General features: G+C 49.6%; 1 pseudogene across 1 annotated transcript; it reads right to left on the bottom strand.

Annotated features, from left to right (window-relative positions):
• Positions 1-365: 365 nt before the first annotated feature.
• On the bottom strand, positions 366-17455 carry LOC149359787 (uncharacterized; annotated as a pseudogene). Its single transcript, XR_016288803.1, has 2 exons — positions 13860-17455; positions 366-436 (listed from the first exon to the last, which is right to left on the bottom strand). The product of XR_016288803.1 is annotated as an uncharacterized LOC149359787 (transcript).
• Between the last annotated feature and the right edge of the window lie 6328 nt (positions 17456-23783).

Raw genomic sequence — 23783 nt, 5'->3', positions numbered from 1 at the left:
GCCTCACTCGTCGGTAAATTGGTTTTTGAGGAAAGGAAATGTATCTGTCTCTCATACCTCGGTGGACACCTAAACCTCGCCGGAAGGGAAGGGAGGAGGATGGCAGTGAGCGGAGACACCGTATTCACTAGACGCGCCTTTGTTCATTCCAAACCATCGAGCTGGCATGGCGGAGAGAGAGAGAGAGAGAAAACTTTATTTAGAAAGGAATTCGGGGCACGCCCCAGGGTCCCCGCACGACCCCACTGCACTCTAGTGTTTATGTTCCTGAGGTCCATAACACTGGCAGCACGGCCGGTGGCGATGGTCTGCACGGCCGGGTCCTCCGAGCGCAGCAGGGTCTCCCAGTCCTCCCAGGTCTTGAGGTTCTCTAGGTCCCGCGGGGGAGGGTCCGCCTGGCAGAGGGAAAGGATGTGGAGGGAAGAAGCGAAGGGTTCTGGGCATAGGACGCAAGCAGGAGTGGGGAAGGAGGGATGATAGTGGGTTAGGGTAAGGGGCGAGGGGAGAGTATGTTTGTAATCTGCGCCAGAGTGTTGCGTGTCTGTTATCTAGGGAGGGGTGGGGCGGGTGGTAGAGCTGACGAGAGGCTCTGTATGCCTGGGTCAGCTCACTGAATGAGTGCATGCGATCCTTCGTGAATCCCCGATCCGAGGCCACCTGAGCCCGGTTTAAAGAACCTCGGGCTAAAAGTTTGGCGGCCTCGTTTCCGGGATTCCCGGAGTGCGCAGGCACCCATATCAGCTCCACCAGGGTATTTTTCGTGCTTTTCATAATAAATTTAGCTAGGAGCCTCCGCACATTGTGCCTACTTCCCTCTTCTTGTACGGCGTCTGTTGGCGCAGAAGCAGTTCCTACCATTGCATATGTAAGCTCTGGCGATTGCTGCAGGTTATGGGTTCGATTCTTATTACCGCCGGATACCCACCGGTTTTCTAATGGATACAAGATTTTACCGGCTTTCTGCTCAGCTCTTCTGGGCCGAAATGCTTCCAAAAGAGCCCTAAGTCAACCACCCCTCTTTTAATGGAAAAAAAATAGACCAATAGGCTTTACCGCACAAGGCGGATTTCTTTCCCTCGCTGATAGATTTTCCATCGAGGGAGGGTGCACACTATTACGTTCTGCCCACCAGCAAGCTTAAATCCGGGGCCGTGATTGCAGCTTCATGGCTTAAAATGTATTCCCATTTCCACAAAAGCCTACAGAAGGTAATCCTAAGAGCACTCGCATATGCTTAGGTCGCCGCTAATACGTTCATCCATACAACTCATTTTTAGCCCACTGCTTCTTTCCTCTATCATAAGTTAAAGAACAGTGACTCTGAAGGAGACCATGAGACCACAAACAAAACCATTGTGCTAAGTCGTCGGGTGTAAACAATAAAGAAATGTTTACGGGAGATGAGTCGAAATTGAGTACAAGTATGCCGGGACAGCCGAATGCCTTCTGCGCATGCGCAATGGCATCGCGCACCTGCGGAGGACTCATCTGGTCCGGTGTAAGTCATAAATAGAGCACCTCTGCTGTCATGAAAACCTGCACCAAAATTGGAAGTGACCTACATTTTATCTTCTCCTAAGTGGTAGCAATAATTATTGCAACACTATTCACATCCTTCTGCCCGCTTGAAGAAATCGCGGTCCCGACAATGACATGTTTGCTTGCGAGCGGACCTCAATGATGCACGCAACCTGCAGACAACCTCAGCGGATCGGAGTTCATGAACCGGAACAATTGTAGCCGGCGCAAACGACCGCAGAAGTTCCTGGGGAGTATCTATTACGACCGACCGGTTTCCGGGCAGTCGCTAATCGCATTTGTCGTGGTAAGCCAGCCTCGTCGTCAGCGATTCGTGGGCGTCTGCTGACGCGAGCATCACGTGTTGTCCAGACACTGGACACGTCACTTAGACAGAAACATAATGCCGCCGTTAGACGTTATAATCTGCGTTTTTGGAAGTTGTAGCGCTAAGTGAGTCCCTTATGTTCGCTCTTTTCTCTAGTCTCTTGTTGATTTACGAGAACTGACAGCATTTCAGGGCAGTGGTGGACACAGAAAAGTCGAGGCTCCTTCCTGTGAAGCGCGAAATCTACCGCAAGTTCCAACGCGCACAGCAACAACACGACAAAAAACGCAGAGTGATAAATCCCCTTACGCTCTGTAACAGCAGAAACATTTCTAATTAGTGTTATCCTTTACATTCTCTATTTCAGTACGAAACAATTCTCAAATGTGCTGGAAATCTAATTAAGTATTGTGGGAAAAATTTTGAGAAAAGAAGAGTTGTGTTCGTGCCGATACAGGCGTAACGAAACATTGGTAGTAACTGATGCCTGTGCCATCAAGTCCTGCAATAACTTGTTGACCGTGACGCTCTAAAGCAACAGCTGATGGCCAGTTATTTTCGCCGCGTCCTGGGTAATTCTGTTCTCCCTCGCCGCTCGTGCTCTTACCAACGACAGTAGATTGTTATTAATTATTCGCAGTTTTAATGGCCTATAGGTGCCACCACTGAAAATCCAATAGAGCTGGCCGGGTAATGATCGGGCGACCCCGCTAGCCTTGTGTTATGTAGCACTGCGCTGCGGTTGCATTAAAATGTTCGTGCTTGGCTGTAATTAGAACTTCTTCAGAACGTGTCGCACCTGACGCTCTATGACGTAAGCGCCCTTTTGGTTTGCAAATCATACCACACTCACCTGCGTCCAGTGGTTTCTGCTGCACCTGTGATGCCCGCGCACAGAGGGGTTCTATGTACCATAATTCTGCCCTACATAAGGAAGCTCTCAGTGTTGTGGCGCGAAGGTGCACACGAGTTGATCTCTATCGTACAAGCCCTTCGTGGGCAGGCGTCTCCGGTGTGGAAGGAATCACCTGATTCAGGTGTAGCTAATCAGATATGCCAAACATTCGGCTGTTGAAGGCATAGAGCGTCAAGTTTTGCCACATTCCAAGGCCGTTCTAATGAAGGGAAGAAAGGCGACGGGAAACGTTCATCATTCGAGAAAACAACAAGAAAGGATACTGAGAAAATTTTCTGCTACTCTCCTATTCACGATAGTTGCCGACGCCAGCACTTCAAGCTGGCGCACGCAGCTTTTCAGGAATGTAGCACGTAGATGCCTAGTTCCCAGCCAATAGCTCTGTTCTTCACATCACATTGAGCACGTACCCCAACACATCTAGCTGCCTAGGCAATTCACCCTAAAAGAATCGTAGTCTGCGTGCAACAAGGAAGGAGGAATTGCAGGCAGCAGCATATATCTGCAGTGCGCATTTATTCTTCTTTATTTTTTATTTTTTAAGTATCTTAGGTGGGCAAAGATTTTGACTCACGTAAATACTGAACGAGCCCTGGCCGAGCTTGGAAGTCACCTGGAGTAACAAAATAATAAATTAAAAAGTTTGGTACCATCTAACTGCCGCACATGCTTCGTGGTATTAAAGACCAAGGTGCGAGAAGGGCTCAATTTTTTTTTTTTTTCACAGCTGACGGACACTAAACTAAACAGTTACGGTAAGAAGGACAACGGCCTCTTTTGAAAAAGCAACAACACGTGGAGGGCGAAGGTGTCTTCGCCTGCGTCGCCCTATACCACAAACTCCCTGCGGCACGATCGTGAAGGGAGGTTCACGTTTCCAAACGAAGACATGTCTTCGGGTCTTTCAATTCATTGTCAAGGAGGCTGGGGACAACCGCGCGCAAGAGATAGGAAAACGAGAAAGCCTCACAAGTCTTGACAGGGAAAGTAAAAGAAAAAAATGATGTTTTTAATAACTTAAACGCCAGAAATCTTCGTCTGGAAAGCGGTTCGTCCGAGTACCCTTTCAGTCCAGCTGCCACCGACGGTGCGGAGTTTCGCCGAAGTTCTGTGCCTGTGGTGAAGTGGTAAACCTTGAGCTCTGCTCCGCGATTCCATTGTTGGGTTTCCCTTCCTTGACTGCTTTGCCGCCAATGATGTGTTGACACCTTGCCGCTGCTTTGTACTGCTGCGAGTAGTTTAGATTCTTTTTTTTTTTCAGTATCAAAAACCCTGTCCCTTCTTCGCTGTCTATATTGTGGCACCGAGGTTTCCGTTGTACTGCAGAAAGTGTCTATGCCTGTGTCCATCGCGCATCGGCGGTTTTGGCTCCACAACACGGAAAATAAAAAAAAAATGAAGACTAGCGTGCTGTAGACCGGCATATCATTAAACACGACTGTTAAGCTCTTCTGTGTTGAGAAGTTCCTTTTTCTCTTTTGTTACCCCTTTCTTTTTGTGTCTGTGGGACTGCACTGTTTGGCTAGGAAGTCCAGTGACAACGTCGACTTCATCAGCCGCAGCGGTCTGTGCAGACTTCGCGAAGGCTTGCTTCATGCTTTTCGGCGACTGAGGACGTTGGTGGTGCAAGATCATCGCGTATCGGGCGACAGACGCAGGTGGGCGGATAATTTTCAGAATATTGAGCAGGATTGTGTTGATGAAGCAAACATAGTTTTCAACAACCCAGATCCAATAAGCTGTTGCACAAAGAGTCTAGCGAAAAGAGTCAAAACCATATTTATGTTACAAGGAGATATTAGTTGATTAATTCTTTGTATGCACTTAATGCTGCATTTAAGAGGTATGATCAGAAGAATTTCGTGCTCCTGTAAGGCCACCAAAGTTGAACATTGCCAATGTTCCGAAAATTATTCCTTGAGTTAGGTATCATACTGCCATTTCAAACTAACCTTACTGAGCAAGCAATGTATAATCAGCCAATTTAAATCAGCCTCAAAATATTATTTATTGAGTAAAAAGCTTCTTTTTATTTGAAACAATTCCTCGTGTGTGAGGCATTACCTCTTGGCTGTTAGACATTAAAATCTATATCTGATAAACCCCGAGAATTCGGCATAACTGTCAGGCAAATATTGTTCAATCTCCGCCGATTTATTTCTTTGTTCTACGCTTTATAACGAATGCTATCGAACGAACTCATCTCTTTCTTTGTACAACAAAACTTTCCACTATCGAGATATGATTTTTATTGATGCAACAGAAGCTATTACACGCGTCTATTGAATGACGCAAAAGGGTAGCGCGGAAGAACTTGCGTTTTGGGATCTATTTTAGATGTCAGTTTCTTCACCTGTCTGACTATAATCGCTATTCTCATTAACACACTCATGTTCCCTTAATTTAGTTAGTTAATTTGCAGCACCGTGCAATATTATGTTCAAATTTTGAAGCTAATTTCTGCGCTTGTTCTGTCACAATCTTTTCCTGATTCGTTCGCTCTAAAATAGCGGTGGCTGCACTGCTAAGTCTGACCAATCAGAAGCAGGCAGGTTCACTTCACTGCCAAACAGTTTTGAGACATAGCAACAAACCCGTCTGGCTAGTTTGCTATCTAACTGCTCGTCCTACTCAACGTCTGGAGGAAGGCCTTCAGTAGGAAGTGCAAGCGACGCACACGTAAACTGCTTAGGTGAACTTGGCGATATGTGAACAGCACCGGATAACAGAAAGAAAAGCTCTGAATAATAAACTTCTTTCTTGTTCAAACTTTTCAAATTTATAACCTGTGCAATGCCATGTTATCTGGAATGCACCATGCAAGCGTCAAGATTTATTGGGTTAAATAATTTTTCATTCCGATGCAATATTTTAGAACAACATTCTTCATTTCCGGCCTCTTTTAAAGCATAGTCTCTCTGTGTTATAATTAAAACTATTGCTGGAGCAAAGCAGTGTATGGCACTGATGAGATCTTGCCTGCAGGCCATGGTGTGGTCCCCTCCGGCTCCGCCCCTGGAGAGGTACCAGAATCCGTTCTCTTTGAGAAAGTTCTCCCTCTTGAGGGCAAACCCATCGCCCACCAGCATCTGCTATGAAATCCTGCGACAAACACATGCAGGAACAGGCATTAGCACCAGACCTCTTTTCATCAAACCCAAGAAAAGAGGGACTTGGTACCGGGTTAGGGGTTGTATTTACCCTTCATTTCATGGCAGTTGGCTTCGTTCGCTACCATACAGGCGGATGTCAGATTCTTATTTCACACTTTTGCCAGGGGTGCTGTTTCTGAGGATAATAAATTGATCAAAGACTTTATTAGAGGCGTTTCCTGGTATTATCATCACTGCTGTTATCGAAGGCCACGCTTTGGCGACTGACAAATGAAATTCGTGCTCCACTTCCCGGCAGCATCCTCTGCGGTTTACCCATTTCTTGTTGCCGAATGTCGTTCCTTGACCGAGGATAATTAATTTAGTCCGATATCGCCATGAAGGCTTTGCAGAAAAGGGTGTAAGATGACAGGCGAGCACAGTATTAGACGCAAAACCACGCGCACTGTTATTATATTTTGTAAGCCTTTATCAGAAATTCGCTGCGCAACTCGAATATAGCTTTACCACATTACGAAAGTGGTGCTCGTACTCAGCGTCTTACTGATATCAAAGCGCTGTCGGCAGAGATCAATCGTTATGCTCGCTCGCTAATTTTATTTTTCGAAACATTTCTTTTTCTCCCTCTTCCTTTCGGATGACTTCCAGTCCTCACCGTAGTCGTCTGGTCAAGTCAGGCTTTAGTTGACCCCAATAAGAAGCCCGGCAAGAGCTTCGCCAGACCTCGAATTCCGCTGATCTGGGTGACCCGAGAAAGAGCTCTTGCGAGTCATGCGCCATAAGGACTTTCGGGCCATATGCGAGCACTACGTGTCGCGTATAAACCGAGTAACAAGGCTTTGATGTTTAATCAGTAGTGCCCAGCCTGCAAGTGTGGCATTCACAGTTCTTAGCGGCGGGAGTCCGATGCACATTTTTCTACTAAGTGCCTTTACAAATCGTATGATAGATAGTGACACTGTTACGAATTGCCTCGAATCGCATGCACATGGCTGTCATGGCAAGCTTACAAAATTGTCTTGCGGAATTATAATCGAAAAGAATACTCATTTATTGTTTGGAGCTGCTATTTCAGCGATGTAACAGTAACTTTCAACCTCACTCAGTTCGTGTCTCGTGTCTGTAGGCTGTCGGTGACCAGCCCCGGCCGACCAGTCCTTCTTGACCTCAATCTCGCGTTGATCTCCACCACCGAACGCAAAGTCGACATCCCGGAGGCATGGAAGAATACTTTGAATGTTAAGCCGCTCCCCAAAAATATGAATTGGGAGTATAGTCTGTGGAGGCGTGAATTCAGGGCAAAATTTATTCAAAATTATTACGTAAATAAGACAGGCATACACTACGTAGATGCAGCGGATCCAACCGAGGAGGGTATCTGCACCATTGAGGTGGTGCACGAGAGAAAGCAGGTGAACGGGCTCTCGGTAAAAAATTTGGCAGTGGCTTAGCTCTTAGCTCTGCTATGCCTGGATATACGTAGCGTAAAGCGGCAGCCATAGCACGTCGTTGAGCTTCCTGGCGACGTCTTTTCGCTAGGCATTTTTCTCGTTGCTCCGGTGTTTCGTCCGCACGTTTCGCCTTGGCTCGATCGCTCTTCCGCTGCTCGACGGCCAACTGCCAGGCGACAACCTCGGGATCGAAAGAATTTATATTTTCCAGTCTTCAGCGCCGTTTGGCAGCGGCTGGACTCCTCTTAGCTTCCATGTCAAGCGCGACCGTCTTTTCTCTGCTGAGCACATGGTATAGACGTGGCGCACCCTCCTCGCGTATGCGCACTAGCGCGCGGCACAGCTGTCGTAAGCACACGCCGGCAGCGGCGGCGGCGAGGAGCGGACGCATCTGCGCCTCTCGTGACGTCACGCGGGTTCTCGCGCATACGCATAACAGGCGGCGCACACGCACGCGAAACTCGGCTCTAACCCGCGTTGTTAGCTTTACGCTATAAAACTAGCGACGCGCTAATGTTGGAGGAAGTGCGTATATGCGTGCATATGTCGTGGGGTTCGGGAAGATGTTTGTTTGAGTTGCCTCCATACAACCTCTTGGGGTTTGGTGAGAGAACTACGTGCGGGGGATATAGAAGTCTACCTAAGCGGTTGTGCATGGTTATGTCATGAAATGTAACCATGCGATCTACCTGATGTCTACTCCCCTTCCTGTAAACTACGTGGTCAATATGCCACTCTATTCCACATACTTTGGGCTTGCCCTAGGGACTCCCCTCCTCGAGGTTTGCAGCTCTCGAATCCAGACCAGTGGGAGCTCGCATTGCTCAGTTCCGACTTGCACACACAGATGCGGGTTGTGACAAGAGCTCTAGAAGTCGCCGAACGCCACGGGCTCATGGTCACTTGATGGAGCTATAACCCCACTTCACCTGCAACTTTTGTCGGAAGATATAAAGTTTATCCTCCTCCTGGAGAAAGTTGCAATTGCACTGGCCGCCACCCGCTCCATCGCCGCGTACATAATGTCGGTCTTGCCGCAGGCTTGTCGAAATTACGTGCGTGGTAGGATAGCGCCACTCGACCGCAGAATACTATTGGCATTTGATAGCAATTGGGATTTGGCTAACAGTAAAAAAAAACAGATAGTATGAGTTTCTCACACCAGGTGTTTGAGGGGAACGAGGCCGCTTATGTGGCTGCCCGAGTGTTCCTTCCCCCAGGTTCCACTGAAGCCCCGGTTATGCCCCGACAATCATACCAAACCCGGTAATCTCTTACGCGGATATTACAAACCATATTACAAACCAGGAGGGTACACCAGGGACTCGCCAATGGTATCGACAGAACCGAGGAGTGCCAAATTTGACGGCTCCAAACCGGGTCTTTCTTAAATGCCGCCGTACTAAAACACGTGTACCCGACATTCACGGCCGGATGCAAATTCTGCGGGCAGTATGCTGACCTATACCACATAGTGTGGGCCTGCCAGTACAATGCACATATAGCCGTTATAAGTCAGCCAGCTAAGGAAAGCTGGGAGGCGGCCCTGTCCAGCTCGGGCCTGGAGGCTCAGCGGGCCCCTGGTCCAGAGAGCACGGGCTGCGGCGGCGTCCAATGGCGTCCAGGAATAGGGACAGCCAACGAAAGCAACGACCATCTCCACCTTCCTTTCCCAAATCAGCATGGTGCTGTAAAAAATTAGGAGTCACTTTGGCGACTAAAGTGGTGCAAGGCGAAAGCCTTAGTACAGCATTCTGTCACGAATGTGGTTGTGAATGATGATTCAAGTGCTGCCAGCGAATGACGCGTCCATTGGCTGTCTGCGTGTGTTACTGATGTGTGGTTAACATGTTAAGCTTCGCCTGTAAGAGTGGAACGCGACAGCGTCTTGCAACGCTGCCAGGGAGTCCACAGAACGCCATCGCCAATTCGGCTGTACGCCTTGCTGGACGGTAAATTTATTTTTTGAGGAAAGGAAATGTATCTCTCTCGCATATCTGGGTGGACATCTGCACCTCGCCGTAAGGGAAAGGGGGAAGATGGGAGTGAACGAAGACGCCGTATTAGCTAGACGCGCCTTTGTTCATTCCAAACCATTCAGCTGGCATTACGGAGTGGCTAGCGTGCTCGTATCGCACTCCGGAGACCCTGGTTCGATTCCCCAACTCGACCAATTTCGTTCTCGGTTTTATTGATTTATGCGGTCTAACTAGAAAGGTTAATTGGCTATTTCATATTTATATTATTGTATTTCTATCTATCGTGTTCTGTCATTCACCTGTCAATTGTTGGAACTGTCTAGGATGTTCGACACAACGTATATGAAACGAGCAACCTCGAACTGAGTGGTGAAGTGCGTGGTGGTGGAGCGAACGCGGCTTCGTACTTATCTGTTTTTTTCAGCAGCGTTTCCTTCTGCGGACGCTGTTGTCGCTGCGGCGCGCGTCTTTCTTTTCCTCTTTCTTCTGACCTCTTCATTCTCCTCTATCTTAATTAGGCTAATTGATTAATTAAGCAATTAACTAAACTCAGTCCAACTTAGTTGGAGCATCACTATACGATCCCTTTGATTGGTTGCATGGTTACTAGCCAAAGTACAATTGGCCCCATTTGAAATTCGCGCACTGTGACGTCACGAGCATTTCGACCAATTGAAAAGCGTGACATTTTCTGTCGACAACTCCTGCATACAACGATGAGGCATTAAAGGCTTCCGCCTTAATAAATGTCATCTCCTCCACGAACCACATCGCACAACACACGGGCGCCTTTTGCGTTTTTTCTGGGACTCCAGGTTAAACAGTCGGACAGGGTAGCCTCCCCGCCCTCCCTCCGTGGCTGAAATGGCCCCGTTTGTTGCCTTCTGAGGTGTCGTTCCTAAGTTATATCCAAGCCCTTGGCGGTTCATCAATAGCATCTAAAATGTTTTGCGCCACCGTTAGTGCGTAAGGGGGGGGGTCTCGCAGCCCGTCCCAGCTTACGATTGGAGGAATGGACGCATAGCAGCAAACACGTAAGTCGTCCGAGCGATTGCTGCAGCAACAGGCACCCCCAAATCCCACATACCCAAAATCTGTTAAATTTCGGATAATAACCTTCAACGAGTTAAGAATTGGAATGCACTACGTTTCTTCGTGTTAAATTAATACGAATATTCTTGAACTCCACTTAAAAAATTGCGGACTTATTCGGGATGCCAGTGCATGTTTTCTTTAATGGCGTTGACGCGCCAGGCTGTGAGATGTTTGGCTCTAACGGCCGTTTATATGAAGAATAAAATGAGCTCCAGCTTGTAATAATAACAAAAGGAGGCACTTAAGGCTGCTTTCGTGCTGCGTAGAAGGAATCATTATTGCGTCGTAGTGAGCGTTCCGCCTTGATGCGGGTTGCACACTGAGTAATGCAATGAAGACGCTCCTTCGAACGCTGAATCTACAAGTGAGGATACCTCTCGCGAGCTAGCCTCCAACCTAAGATATGTATACTGTATGGCGCGAGAAACCGTATGACACTACCCGCAACGGTGTACGAAGAACGGGTGCGTCAACATTTTGATACAAAAATTGGTTTTTGAGCAACGCAAATGGATGGCGCAGTGACAGTCTTACATCTCTGTGGACACCCGAACCGCGCCGTTAGGGAACAAACGAAGGTGGCAATGAAAGAAGAAACAGAGGAAGAGGTGCTGCAGTGGAATGCTCCGGAATACTTTCGACCACCTGGGTTGGTTTGCTGGTGGGGGTTTAACGTACCGAAGCAACTCAGGCAATGAGGGACACTGCAGTGAAGGGCTCTGGAAATTTCGGACACCTGGTGTGCTTTACGTGCCTTGACATTGTACAGTACACGCGCCTCTAGAATTCCTCTTCCATCGAAATTCTCAGTAACTCAGACGGAATGATGTTCAGAGTCGTATAAAGTCGAATAGAGAAAAATCTATCGTAGCAGTCTTAAGTTCACTGTGTTCCTCCCGTCTTATACTTACGGTTGGTTGGTTTATTGGGGTTTAACGCCCCAAAACAACTCAGGCTATGAGAGACGCCGTAGTGAAGGGCTCTGGAAATTTCGACCACCTGAAGTTCTTTAACGTGCACTGACATCGCACACACACGGGCCTCTAGAATTTTACCTTCATTTAAATTCAGCCGCCGCGGCTAGGGTAGAACCCACGTCTTTCAGGTCAGCAGCCTTGCGCCGTAACCACTGAGCCACCGCGGCGGGGCATTATCCTTACGAATGCACAGATTACAAGACGCAGTTAATTGCACCAAGAAATCAATGCTGGCAAAAAAGTGAGATCTCACTTTCAACCTGTACACAAGGTAAGAAATCTGTGTCATGTTTAATGTAGCACCTGGCTAAAAAAAGCGGTAGGGTTTAACGTTGACAAATATAGTGGATTTGCGACCCTGGTTGGCTCATGGTTTTCTTTTGCTGTGTGATCGGCACGTATGGCGGTGACATTAGGTTCGGGTTAAGCTCTGACCCCAGTTAAGCTGATCTGTTCGCGTCACAGATCGAAGTTGATAAAGACGACCATGTGCAGGGGAGAGCGCCAGAGTGTGTTGCATTGTAACACGAGGCGTGATCGGCTGCGGCGATAGCAGATTGCTCTCGTGCACTGGCCAGCGAAGCTGACCTGTTCTTGCCACCTCGAGTTCGAAACTCAATAGCGGCAATATTTATTTTATTTGTGCACGGGCTGCTGTTAAGCTAGGCTTCGCCAAGGTCACCCTCAAGGCTACCCTTCTATTGGCGACGTCAGGCGCGACGCTCCTTCGAACTTACCCGAGCTTGCTACCATTGCCTGCAGCTTGCGTGCCGCTGCTCCGAACTAACCCGACCTTACCCGAGTTACTCCGAAGCCTCACTCAAGATTCTTAGTTGGGACCCCGTTAAGCAGTGCTTTCACACTAAAAAGTGTCTGAACACACAAAAAACACATAATGGGGCAGTTTAGTTAAACTTAATCGACAGTGGATCAGAAGTTCATCCTGCGAACGCAGCTAGGCAGTCGCTTCGTCTTTCTTACCTGTAGAGCTAAATTCAACAAATCGCATTTCTTTTTTAGAGCGCAGCTCTTTGGCGTCCGTTCCTGGGTTTCGCGTCGGCGTCGGCGTCGGCGTCTGCCTCGTAACCAGCTCCGCCCCCAATGTCACGCTTTTCAATTGGTCGAAATGCTCGTGACGTCACAGTGCGCGAATTTCAAATGGGGCCAATTGTACTTTGGCTAGTAACCATGCAAACACTCAAAGGGATCGTATAGTGATGCTGCAACTAAGTTGGACTGAGTTTAGTTAATTGCTTAATTAATCAATTTCCCTAATTAATATAGAGGAGAATGAAGAGGTCAGAAGAAAAGAAAAGAAAGACGCGCGCCGCAGCGACAACAGCGTCCGCAAAAGGAGACGCTGCTGAAAAAAAACATAAGTACGAAGCCGCGTTCCCTCCTCCACCACCACGCACTTCCCCACTCAGTAAGACGTTGCTCGTTTCATATACGTTGTGTCGAACATTCTAGACAGTTCCAACAATTGACAGGTTAATGACAGAACACGATGGATAGAAATACAATAATATAAATATGAAATAGCCTAATTAACCTTTCTAGTTAGACCGCATAAATCAATAAACCCGAGAACGAAATTGGTCGAGTTGGGGAATCGAACCAGGGTCTCCGGAGTGCGATACGACCACGCTAGCCACTCCGTAATGCCAGCTGAATGGTTTGGAATGAACAAAGGCGCGTCTAGCTAATACGGCGTCTTCGTTCACTCCCATCTTCCCCCTTTCCCTTACGGCGAGGTGCAGGTGTCCACCCAGATATGCGAGAGAGATACATTTCCTTACCTCAAAAAATAAATTTACCGTCCAGCAAGGCGTACAGCCGAATTGGCGATGGCGTTCTGTGGACTCCCTGGCAGCGTTGCAAGACGCTGTCGCGTTCCACTCTTACAGGCGAAGCTTAACATGTTAACCACACATCAGTAACACACGCAGACAGCCAATGGACGCGTCATTCGCTGGCAGCACTTGATTCATCATTCACAACCACATTCTTAACGTACGCTCCCTTGCCGCACATGCCAAGGACGTACACCACGATCACATTCTGCGCCATTCCTCTGTACTTTGCTTTGCTGAAACCTGGATGGATCCCGAAGAGCCTCTCGAAATCATAGATTTCCTATACTGCTGTAGTGCTCGCAGAGACCACAACAGAGCGGCGGGAGTCGCTATCTACTTGCGCACAGGTCTCTCTGCAATACCAGTCGAAACGTTTGGCACGTCACATGAAGTTGGCGAACTGTGCGCCGCAAAGTTGCCCTTCGGCTTGCTGGTAGTAGCTGCCTACTTCGCCCCTACCGCACTCACGAAAGACGTCGTGCACTTCCTGCAACTCGCATTAACCGTCCATCGATCCACACCGATGTTAGTAGTGGGGGACTTTAATGTTGACATAAAGACAAACAGCAATTTCCTAACACTTATGCGGGAGATTGGATTGGATTGGATTGGAAAACTTTATTCACCGGCAAAAAGTGATTTAAGGTGAGTTCTTGGTCGCGCTAGATGGCCGTCAGCCCGTGGCTTACGGCGACCTCGTTGGCTCGCTCCACTGCCCGGAGTTGGAACCCCGGGTCGGAGCTGAGCAGCACGGCCTCCCACTGCTCGGAAGTTAGGAGCTGAATTAGGTCCGGGGGAGGTGGATCCTCTGGACAGTTCCACAGGATGTGGTCTAGTGTCGCTCTGTCGCCGCACTTGTTACATTGGGGGGAGTATTGCCCGGGGTACATGAGCGAAAGTACCGCCGGGTTCGGGTGGGAATGGGTTTGCAAGCGACGCCAGGTGGTCTCCTGGGTCTTCGTGAGCGATTTATGCGGTGGAGGGAAGATGCGTCTTTCGAGGCGAAAGTGGTGTGTTATGTCGTGAAACGAGTTCAGGCCATCCCTCGAGAAACTCGAGTCAGAGGAGCCCACTGCCCGGCCGACGAAACCTCGGGCGTAATCGTGGGCTGCCTCGTTCCCCGGGTTGCCCGAGTGGGCTGGAACCCATAACAACTCGATCTCCCTAGCGGGGGTGTGGCGGGTACTTTTGAGGATTTGGAGGGAGATAGGGGAGACGCGGCCCCTCGCAAAGTTGCGTATGGCTGCTTTGGAATCGCTGAAAATAATGTCAGCTGATGTGTTGGCTATGGCTAATGCAATTGCCGCTTCCTCCGCCGTCTCGGAGGAGGTGGTGTGTATCGTGGCGGCTGTTAGGGGCGAACCGGTCCCGGTCACTGCGCCTATCGCGTACGCTTTATGCGGTGTTAGATATTCCGCCGCGTCCACGTAAGCGGCCGCGGGGTAGTCCTTGTATTTGGCGTGTAAGGCGCGGGCTCTCGCCTTGCGCCTTCCCTCGTGGTGCGTAGGGTGCATGTTCTTAGGTAGGGGTTTGACAGTGAGCATTCTGTGTACTTCGGGGAAGAGTTGTTTCGAGTCCTCGGTTAGGAGTTCGGCGTTTATCTTTATACGGTGCAGGATGGCCCTACCTGCCTTGGATCGCGTGAGACGTGCATACTGGGAAGTGAGGTGTGCTTCGCACAGTTCGGGTAGCGTGTTGTTTATGCCAAGGGCTAGCAATCTGTCGGTAGGCGTGTTGTGCGGTAGACTGAGCGCTGTCTTGTAAGCTTGACGAATGAGGCACTCTATCTTGATCTTTTCCGCTTGATAGAGGTGCAGGTACGGTAGAGTGTACACGAACCTACTGAGGACGAATGCTTGGATCAGTCGGCAGAGGTCGTTCTCCCTCATGCCGCGTCTCTTGTTTGCTATTCGTCGTATGAGCCGGGTGGTTTGATTGACCGTGGCGGTCAGTTTGCCTATCGTTTTGCTATTCCTGCGGTTGCTCTCAATGAGCATCCCGAGAATTCTAATGGTAGATACTTCCTTGATAGGGTGTCCCCTACATTTATGTGTAGTGAAGGTGGGGGTGCCTGGCCTGTGAGGCTGCCTCTCGGTCTGTCTCTGAGCACAAGCAATTCTGATTTAGGATGCGAGCATTCGAGCCCCGCGCCAGAGGCATGCGACTCGATTACGTTGACGGCCTTCTGCAGGGTCTCCTCTATTTGGCCGTCACTGCCCGTGGACATCCACAGGGTGATGTCGTCCGCGTATAAGCTGTGTTGTAGACCCTCGATTGCAGCCAGTTTCGGGGGTAGCGTGATTAGGGAGAGGTTGAATAGGAAGGGCGAGAGGACCGAGCCTTGCGGCGTGCCTCTGCTTCCTAGGGGGATGGGATCGGACGTGAGACCTCCGAGCGATAGCTCAGCCGTTCTCTCCGAGAGGAAAGAGCGAACGTAATTGAACGTTCTCTCCCCTGGGTCGATGCGTGAGAGGTTCGTGAGAATGGCTTCGTGTGAAACGTTGTCGAAGGCCTTTTTTAGGTCTAAACCTAAGATGGCCTTCGTGCCTTTCCTGTATGAGGGGTCTAGGACGTCTCTCGAGAGTTGGAGCATGACGTCTTGCGTGGATAGGTTCGCTCTGAATCCTACCATCGTGTGTGGGATGAGGTCGCGGTCCTCCGCGTAGCTTTGTAGCCTGTTGAGGATAACGTGCTCCATGAGCTTTCCCACGCACGATGTTAATGATATGGGGCGGAGGTTTTCTATAGAGAGTTTTTTGCCTGGTTTCGGGATGAATGTGACCCTGGCGTGTTTCCATACCTGCGGGATCTCGCCTTCCCTCCAGTACGAATTCATCAAGTCTGTCAGTGCCGTCACCGACGTCAGGTCTAAGTTTCTGAGTGTCTTATTGGTTACTCCATCTGGTCCCGCCGCAGAGGTGGTGCGGAGTTTGCCGAGTGCAAACCACACTTCGGCGTCCGTGATGTCCGCGTCTAGGGTCTCGTTGGGGAGTCCCTCGTACGCGGGAAGCGGGTCTGTGTGTGACGTGTTAAGGTAACGGTTTCGCAGGTCTGCAAGCAGCTCTGCGTTCGTGCCTTGGTGTTGGTGTATGAGCTGTGCAAGTTGATCACGCTGTGTGGACTTCGTCTGCGTGGGATCTAGCAGGTGCCGGAGCAGGAGCCATGTTTTCTTGCTTCCCAGTTGTCCGGTTAGATTGTCGCAGATCTGTCCCCATTGTTGTTTCTCCAGTTCTAGCGTGTATGCTTTGATCTGTCTTTCTAGCTGCGCTGCTCGGCGTCTGAGCTGTCTGTTGTGACGCTGGGTCTTCCAGCGTTTGAGTATGCTGGCGTTCGCCTCCCACATGTGCAGGAGTTTCATGTCCGTGGTTTGATGTGGGTCCGTGGTTTGTGTGTCTACCGTGGTGGCTGAGACGTCCTCTTTGAGCGTGCGAGTCCACTCAGCGAGGTCGTCTATGTGCGTGGGTGCGGTTTGTCCCCGGAGGCGTCTGAACTTGTCCCAGTCTGTGATTCTAGTGCGCGCGGGTGGGGGTTTGTGTGGCGTGGTATTAAAAGTCGTGGATACGATGTAGTGGTCGCTGCCTAGCGTGTGTCCGGTGTTTGACCATTGCGCTTCGCGCACGTTTTTGCTCAGGGTGAGGTCAGGCGATGTGTCCGCACTAACACTATTGCCGATTCGCGTCACCGCTTGGGGGTCGTTTAGAATGGTGAGACCTAAGTTTTGGATTGTCTGCCACAGCCTAGTGCCTTTGGGGTTGGTATTGCGATAACCCCAAGCCGAGTGGTGAGCGTTAAAGTCGCCCACTACTAATAGTTGTGCTCTGGCAGCCAAGCGCGTGACCTTTTGGAGGAGGTCAGGAATTCCCGGCCCCCTGTCTTTTGGCGAGCTGTACAGATTCAGTACGAAGAGGTTGGCATCCCCCTTCTTTCTGGGTACGATTTCGAGAAGCGTGTATTGCGCACTCGAACTATCTATGGTGTGTTGGATCGCGGTTATGTTCCTTTGGACCAGCGTCGCGGTGACCGGGGCTAGCGTCGCCGTCGAGTCTGCAGGGGTGAAGGCTTTAAAGCCCGGTAATTTGACCGGGCTATTGGATTCCTGGAGCGCTATAATGTCCGGCTTGTTTGCCGAGTGTTGAATGTGAAGCTGCAGGTTGCCCCGCTTGTTGCGGAACCCCCTGCAGTTCCACTGCCATACGTTAATTTGCTGCTGCCGAGGGGCCATGTTGCGGCAGTTGGGGAGTTAGTGTTTGAGATGGGTTTGGGCTGGGTGGGAGTGGGAGTCTAGCTTCAACGGCCGTCAAGCGGTCCGAGAATTGTTGAAAGACTTCATTTAGTCTGTGCGCAAATCTGGCCTCAAACGCCGCGAATCTCAAGTCTAACTCGGCGTTGAGTGCGGATTTGATAATCTCTTCCGGGGCAGTAATCTTTGCGCTGACTTTGTCCATTATGGTGAGTTTGGCTTTGGGTTGCGGTTCCTCCTCATGGGAGGCTTCGGCGGTGCGTTTCTGACCTGCTTCCACTTCAGTGGGGGCTGGGCGTTTAAGGCTGGCGGGCGCGTCGAGTTCCATCGCTTTTGTGGGAGAGCTCGGTGTTTGCGTCTGCGGTTTGCGCGTGGGCGTCTGCTGTAAGGGTGGTTGAGGTGTAGGTTTGCTTAAGGGGGTTAGATTGGGTGTAGGTTGGAGACGGTTTTTAAGTTCTGCCATTTCTCGACGCATGGATGCAATTACCTCCTCTAATGTGTGTATTTTGCCTAACAGCTCCTGTTCCCGAGCAGTGGCTTTGGAGGCCATGGCCGCCCAGCTCACCTGTTTTCCGGAGCGGCTGCTGCTTCTGTCGGAGCGGCTGTAGTCGGCGTTCCTTCGGCTGGCACTCGAATCTCTACTTGAACCGAGCGGTGGATAGGATGTCGATCGGTCGCGGGACTTGCTCTGCTTGCGCTCCTTCGGTGTTTGATTGGAGCGTTCCTTGGAGCGGGACTTGCGAAATTGCAGCTGCTGGTCCGGTTGGGGGTGGAGCTAGCGTCTTGTTCGTTCTTAGACGGCTGGTGCGGGCGCTTGATGAAGCGGTGTTTGCAGTTCCTCCCGCCCGTCATGTGGGAGCCGTTGCAAACGATGCATTTGGCCGTGCATTTGGGTTCTTCGCCTTCGGGTGGGGCTGGGTGGTTCTCGCCGCATCTGCGGCATAGATGCGTCGCAGGTTTGGGACCTACGTCGGTGCGATGGCCCGTCTTGCGGCAGTTAAAGCACGTCTCAACGCGGCTGTGGAAGGGGAAGCAATTGAAGAGGCCTGCCCTGAAGCATATCGAGCGGGGGACTTTGCTTCCGGCGAAGGTGATCACGATAGAGGTCGACCTGCCGAGGCGGCGGGCCGCCACCACGGGAATGTCCGGGTTATAATCGAGGAAGCCGTTGATGATCTCTTCGGGCGTCTCGTTCCAATAGGCGTTGTATATGATGCCCTTTACGGACTCGTCTGGCGGTGGGATGTATGCGGCCATGTCGTACGTTTGGTCACCCAGCTTGAGAGATTTGAGGTTGACGTAAACCAGGACTCTGGTCTTTACGGGGGTGCTGATGGTAAACGTGTTGTTGATGGGGTTGATACGGATGCGATCATGGGCTGTTGCCTCTTGATGCGGGAGGTTGAGTTCACGGCAAACTGCCGCGTGTATAACTTGTGGGCTTATGGTGCGTAGAGCCAGGCTACCTCGGGGTCTGACAACGACTTTATATTCGTCTGTCGGCAGGCGGGGAAGCGGCGGCTGCTTGCGTTTCGGTGGCGATGTCTTCTGTTTAAGCGTTGACTTAGACTTGTCCGTGGACGGGGGGGCGCCGACAGCGACGCTGCGCTCCTGCGTCGACGGCGTTCCCTTGGCGTCGCGGGCGTTCTTCCCGGCGTTCGGGCCGGTGCGTCGATATCGGTCGTGAAACCTAGTGATGAGCTCCCAGTTCTTGTCGGCAAGCTGGTCTGGGGTAGCGTCTTCACCTACTACGGTGTATTCCATTGCAGCGTTCAGGATGCCGGGCTCCATGACTGCGGCGGCGGTGGCGAGCCCCGGCGGCTCCGCGGCCCGCGCTAGACCTAGCGTTAGGCCTAGTCAGGTGGGGCACGGAGCGGCGGTAAAAGCCCTGAAAGCGGGCTAAATTCGGGAGTCTCCGGGCCAAAAGTGGTGTCGGTGGGAGCGGACCACTTTCACTGACCTTTTGGGACGAGGCACGGGGCCGTAGGTTGAAAAGAATCGCCAAAGGCGGGCTGTTAAACCGGAGCTCATGCGACGCGCGTCCACACGGCTCGGCGGCTCCTGGCGTTCTCCTTATGCGGGAGAACATCCCGTTCCTCTCGCTCGTAACGCGTCCCACGGCTGTGACAACCTCGCGAGGCACTTGTATAGATCTCGTCTTTGAGAATCAAGCATTGGTGTACCAAGTCGAACATATATCAGTCTATTTCTCCGACCACAAAGCTTCCTTCATGACTGTCAAGAACTGTTAGTGGAGTCTTTGTTAAAGGAATACGTGTGAAAAATAAAAAAAAAATTCTGTGATAGGGCATACATGTGTTGCTCGATTTCTTTGCCTCAATGTATCGAAAAGGTGAAACAGCTTATTTGCTGCGCTCACATTTCGCAGTAGGAAGTAACGTAATCGTCGGTACATTTTTCTGTCATCCTCCCGTTGTGCAATAGCTTTCATCGTCGATATTTGACTGATATCAGTCCTTTATTAAAGCTTTAACGTACACATTGCGGGCGTGCGACCTCACCATTGGCACGACTACCTAGGCGGATGCTGATTTCGTCGCCGCCGACTACCACAAATCTTGGTGCGTTCAGCCACATATTCTCCGAGATTTGCCAGAAAACAGCGATGGTAGCGCAGTCGTGTGTTGCGAGGAACCCAGTCGCTGTAAGTCGCCAGGCGGACCGGAATAGGTAGCCCTGTGAGCTTCCTGGTGTGTAGCTCCAAATACTTTTCGCATTCCCAGATGACGTGGGCAGCGGCCGCTAGGCTTCAGCAGTGACGTCACATCCCTTCGCTGGGTTTATTGTTGAGGCAACGTATATTCGTACTTTAGAATAGTTAATTACTGTTACTGTTGGATTATCCTCCCGCAACTGCGATACCGACGAGGCAGAGCACCCAGAGGGAAGCATACTCACTCTTTCGCAGCTTCATAAGTATCATGTAACGCTCTGACGAATTCCGCTGAAGGATGTCACACGATAAGAAGACGGCACAAGCAGAGGGTTGTGTGCTGTTCTTCGGTCGATTCATCAATGGTTTCGAGACAAACCAATCAGCAGGAAATTTGTTGGTAATTTATAAGAATAAAGTTTTCCCAGCATTCACTTGTACTCAAAAAATTACTTTGCTCATGATTAATTCATGCGTATTAATAATATTGAGCATCCAGAAGGTTGAAGCTGAGTCTTCATCAACATTGCAGTGACGCATGTGCTGTTGCCATCTTCACTTGCTCAGGAGACGGCTTGATGAGAGAAATCTGTTGATGCTATGTCATCATACTGGAAGCAATATTACGTAAGGTTCTGGGTTCAGAGAAAGACACGTGTCTTCGCAAATTGCATGCCCTTATCTCTTCGTACTATTATCTTGCCTTCCTCGGCGAAGACTGCTCACATTCTTCTATGCACTATATCGTTTGAACCACGACTTTACATACGCAGGGAGCCCACAGTAGTGCCCGCAATGCGCCCGAAATCTCGACTGCCAACGAAGCTGGAAGAATAATAACGTCATTCACCTCCTGATCGATTGCTTCTTTATAGAACGATTGGAGTCTGCTGTGTCCCACAACCGAGTCTGCTCCTTAGGCTTATAGAGAAGGTTTCTGCGCCACCTTTCTACATTCGCCAAATATTTTGCTGTATGCAATAGGTGATCAAGTAACCATTATAACAAATAAAACGCGTGACATTTCATTGCATGCACTGAAGACAGGTGCTAAATTATTATTATATATATATATATATCCTGGCCCCTCTGCTGCCGTATACTGTAGCATATGGTGCACTTAGTGGACGCAGTGCAACACCTAGCACTAGGTGGTAATGATAGAGCATGCGCAGTAAAATATATAGCGTGCGAGTATTTGTGCGCAAAACCCATGTAAGATGAGCGTGTATTGTGTCCCTATTGGCGTCAGACATTTTTAGTGCATGCACTGAAGACAGGTGCTAAATTATTATTATATATATATATATCCTGGCCCCTCTGCTGCCGTATACTGTAGCATATGGTGCACTTAGTGGACGCAGTGCAACACCTAGCACTAGGTGGTAATGACAGAGCATGCGCAGTAAAATATATAGCGTGCGAGTATTTGTGCGCAAAACCCATGTAAGATGAGCGTGTATTGTGTCCCTATTGGCGTCAGACATTTTTAGTGCACAAGGTTCATACGTAGTCAGTGTCGTTGTGTATTCCATGGAGGGGACAAATTGCAGTCCCTAATCATAACTCCCGCACACACCTTAAACACAATCGGTCGCTATTACTTAAATGTTTGTTGCCGTCCCTTCTCCCTCACTTTTGAGCTGATAAGCAACGCCCAATCACGTGCCCGCTGCGATTTTTCTACGCGTGCAACTTAGAAGGTACGCAATAAGATCTCCCATTGAGGACGGGCTACGTGACCCTAATGGCTCTATCTTGCGCTCGATTACCTCAGGCCTTCGCGTTTCTCCTCAGAGTGGGCCTTCGAACGTGCCCCGAAGTTTTAAACCGTGACAGAGTGTAAGTAGCGAGCTGCAGAGCGCCGGGGACGAAGGGAAGCAGCGCCCATGTTGCCTTTCCCTCTAATGAGGACAAAATGGAAGAGCCGCGACCGCGACATCCCTTAAGAGGACACTCCGTGGAGAAAACCGAGGAACCACCAGAGTCGATTTACCGGTATACTGATTTTGCCCTCCCATCACGGAACCGGACTCTCGGGAGCGGGTAGACGGTTGTTGAGCATTTCTCTCTTTCATTCGTTATTTTATCTCTTTCTCCCGTTTTTTTTCCCCTTTACAGTATTTCTCTTTTTTTTTCCTTTCTCTTCTTTCCCCTCACTAAACACCCGAGGCGGCCCATTGTGCTACAGAAGCGGAGCACATTTCCAACTTGTGCGAGGGGTTTCGAAACTCCCGTACCCCTACGTATTCCACTGACTTCGTTCGCCGCCGTTACCAGTTTTAATTTTCTCTCATATTTCATCAATTCTCGACAAAAAGCAGTTGTGTTGAGCGGACTGCTTCGGAGCCCTCTTCCCGATTTCCTATCATTGCAGAACAAACAAACGCGAACAGATTTATTCCAGTGTGTTTAGGGGAATCCCACAGAGAGGAAAAGAATTGAGTTAAGGAGTATTTATTGATTGCCATCCATCTCAAAGTGTTATTACTGCTACAAATTAAAGCTACACGACTTTCTTAAGCTGAAAAACCTGTACAGTTTACTTTTGTAGCCGTATGGCTGCTGTTATGCAAATACGATGCTAATGAATAATTACTCTCTAACTGCAATTTACTTCGCTTGTCGGACTCCTCTGAATACTATGAATTAACACCGTTCCCGCTACAAGTTGTTGAACGATTCGGCTTCGCTCTGCCATCTTCTAGCCGTCCTGGTAAGCACAGTTGGTAAAGCGACTTCACCGGACAGGTGGTGGTACGTACCGGGTTTTATCCTCGGGCGTGGACTAAATTTTCTTCGACTCCGAAGTTTCTCAAGAGTTGTGCAGGTTTCCTTTGCAGCCCTATAACAGCGCTAGTGACGGCCACATAAGGACGGAGACTCATTTGAGTCTCCTGCATGGAAGAAGTGGAGATTCTTAAATCAGTGAGCGCGAGCACAACGCTAGAATGATGGGCATAAAAGGTGGCTACTTTACTCTACTTTACTTTACTACTACTGGCTACTTTACTATTGCTTTACTACTGTCCCCAAAGGCTTTGCTACCAACAATGTTCATCATAATAATTGGCTTCCATATCATTTGTGCTTAGTAGGCACGCACCAGATACCTGTTCACGCGTAGTGAAGAACTTATGGCTAGACCACGCGTGCGCGGCGATAAGGAAAAGCACCGAGAGGAAACAAATGAACAAAGCAAAAAATAGCGTTCAATTCAAACAGGATTTTACAGGGTTTCTTAATTATGCTGCACTCGCTTCTCCAATTTTGGAGAATGTGTCTTGAATAAAGCTTGTGTTAGGCGCAAAAGCCACCTTCAGAAAGCAGGCAATGGAAACATTTGCACAGTCTAGCTTCACACATACTACGGCCTTCAGTGAACGCATTACGCAAAATGCGAAAAAATTTTCCACGCCATATTCTTACAAAATTTCTTTTCAAAGTGCAACAACGGCATTGGCACAAAGGTCTAAGGAGAAAGGAGGCCACATGCGTCAGCATCTAAGGCTGCGCAAATGAGATTTTCGCTTAATGCTGTCCGCTATGATTATTTGAATTTCTGAAATATTCTAAACGCACATTCTTTTGCGCCTTTCATTCTTTACTGTTGCTGTTACCCAGTTTATGCCGAAT

This window comes from Amblyomma mixtum, chromosome 2, assembly GCF_055824585.1.
Source record: "Amblyomma mixtum isolate Tamu chromosome 2, ASM5582458v1, whole genome shotgun sequence".
NCBI classification, from domain to species: domain Eukaryota; kingdom Metazoa; phylum Arthropoda; class Arachnida; order Ixodida; family Ixodidae; genus Amblyomma; species Amblyomma mixtum.
This window is presented reverse-complemented; position numbering and strand designations above follow the sequence as displayed.